The 2218-nt window shown below is 46.6% G+C and overlaps 1 pseudogene; it reads right to left on the reverse strand.

Annotated features, from left to right (window-relative positions):
- Positions 1-1053: 1053 nt before the first annotated feature.
- LOC148537987 (U2 spliceosomal RNA) lies at positions 1054-1161 on the reverse strand (annotated as a pseudogene).
- Positions 1162-2218: the final 1057 nt, after the last annotated feature.

Genomic DNA, 2218 nt, shown 5'->3' on the forward strand with positions numbered 1-2218 from the left:
ACTCCTGCCAGATCCCTGCTGTGACTGTGAGTTGCTGTGGACTTTGCTATTTCTCCGCTCATGTTCCAGCTAAATTTCTGATGCCAGTTACCAGCCGCACCACAGAGCTCAGCATAGCCATTGCCTAAGTATTGCTTTTTTCTCCACTGCTGTTGTTTCACCTTTTGCTGCACTATTTACTTTGCCTGTTCCCTCTCACTCCTGTGCACATCGAACCTATCTTCGTTACAGTTGTCAACTGCACCGTTACAGATATCATCACCGCATCACGGGGCTCAACCCCGTTCGGATTCTAGTCACACCGCAGGGCTCAACCCTGTTCCGGAACCACACCGCTTTACAGGGCTCAACCCTGCTTCAACCATCATTGCATCGCGGGGCTTAACCCCGCTCCGGATTCTAGTTACACCTCAGGGCTCAACCATGTTCCGGAACCACACCGCTTTACAGGGCTCAACCCTGCTTCAACCTCATTGCATCACAGGGCTCAACCCTGCTCTGACCTCACTGCATCATAGGGCTCAACCCTGCTACGACCTCACCGCATCACAGGACTCAACCCTACTTCAACCTCACAGCATCACAGGGCTCAACCCTACTCCGTCTATCACCACATCACAGGACTCATTCTGCTCCGGATCTCCATCACTACAGGGTTCCACCCAGGTGAAGCTTCTCTATACCATCCTGAGGTGCTAGCCTCATACTGGACTCGGGGTTCCCTACCATATTAACTTTTCTGTGTTAAAGACTATATGGGGGGTTTTCTCCTATACTCATTATTGCTTATGTGAAGCTCAGTGTTGTTGAGACTTTATGTGAGACGTTGCTATTATATTTCTCCTGTGAATAAATTCTATTTACTTTTATTCCGTGCTATCGAGATTTCATGAAAAGGGCATTCCTAAAGCCACCCCAGGTTATTGTGCCTAGTAGGCGTGCCTCCTCCCAGGAGTCTCAAGTGTCGGCAGCCATGACAGATCCACTGCAAGTAATACACTATCCGCTAATGAAAGTGATTTTTCTGCTGTCTCAATTCCACATCCGCCTTCAGCAGATTACAATGACAGGCCGCAGTAAAATATGGCCCCCAGATAGGGGGCGTATCAGATATTAAACTGATAAGAACAGATACTACACTTGATCTTAAATAGACTTGAGCTTCAAACTCCAGCCTGATGTCTTTAAAAGACATGGTCCCAGTAACCGGCAACGTTAATAATCACGAAACCGATGGACCTACTATAGAGGAATGGATCTGCTATAAGCAAGAAAAAGAGAAAAAGATAATAGCCGCCAGGACATCTGAAAGTTGTTTATCCGGATGTTCCCAATATAATCCAGTTTTACTGAAACTGGAAATGCAATCTTTTATTTCTTTAAAAAGAAAAACGGTGAAGCAGGACTAGTGTCCTCCTCCCGTACCTGTAATACCTGTCGTATTGCAGAAAATAAGCCTCTATCGCATCTGACACTGTTTAGTGGTACGGGAAAGAGCCATAGGTTTAAGCCAAGGTCCTGGAAGGCCCCTGCATAGAGAAGCCACTATGTAAGCCTCAGCGCTCTACGTGCCAAAATCACCTCCTGTAGGCGTGTAAGGCAAACGTAATTGGATGCCAAGGGAAGACGCCGCTTCCCCTATATGTTATGCCAACGGAATAAGCTCCCTAAGGGCAGTCAGCCATTGTCTAAAGCTCATTTTAGAGTAACCTGCGCCATTCCAAGATGGCAAATCTGCCATCTCTGAAGATTATTGTTCAGGATGCATAAGCCTACTACACCTGGTATTCCCAGGGTGTATTCAGGGTGGTGTGGCCATAGGTTATATTACAGGGAGAACACACAAACTCCACACAGCCAGAGCTGCAGTGGTAACCGAACCCCCAGCGCTGTGACGCAGCAATGCCAACCACACCATCCATGCTACACAATAGGGAGTTAGATGATTGTTCCGTGTGTAAACTATCCTGCACAATATTTGCAGGTAAATAATCGTAGCATCATGATACATACAGACCCCCTACACAGAACAGTAAAGTGTAGTGAAAAGGTCAAAATAAGAAACTGGGATATAGAGGCAGGAGAGAGCCACACTTGTTCTAATAGCGCTCCTAGCAGTGCCAGAAAATGATAAGCATTGAAGGAAGTATTCACCTATACTTAAATGCTCTCCTGCCTTGCCTAAATCCTGCTGTGTACTTACAGTCCAGGATTAGGC

The sequence above is a fragment of the Taudactylus pleione genome, unplaced genomic scaffold (genome assembly GCF_031769625.1).
Source record: "Taudactylus pleione unplaced genomic scaffold, aTauple2 ptg000041l, whole genome shotgun sequence".
In the NCBI taxonomy this organism is placed as follows: domain Eukaryota; kingdom Metazoa; phylum Chordata; class Amphibia; order Anura; family Myobatrachidae; genus Taudactylus; species Taudactylus pleione.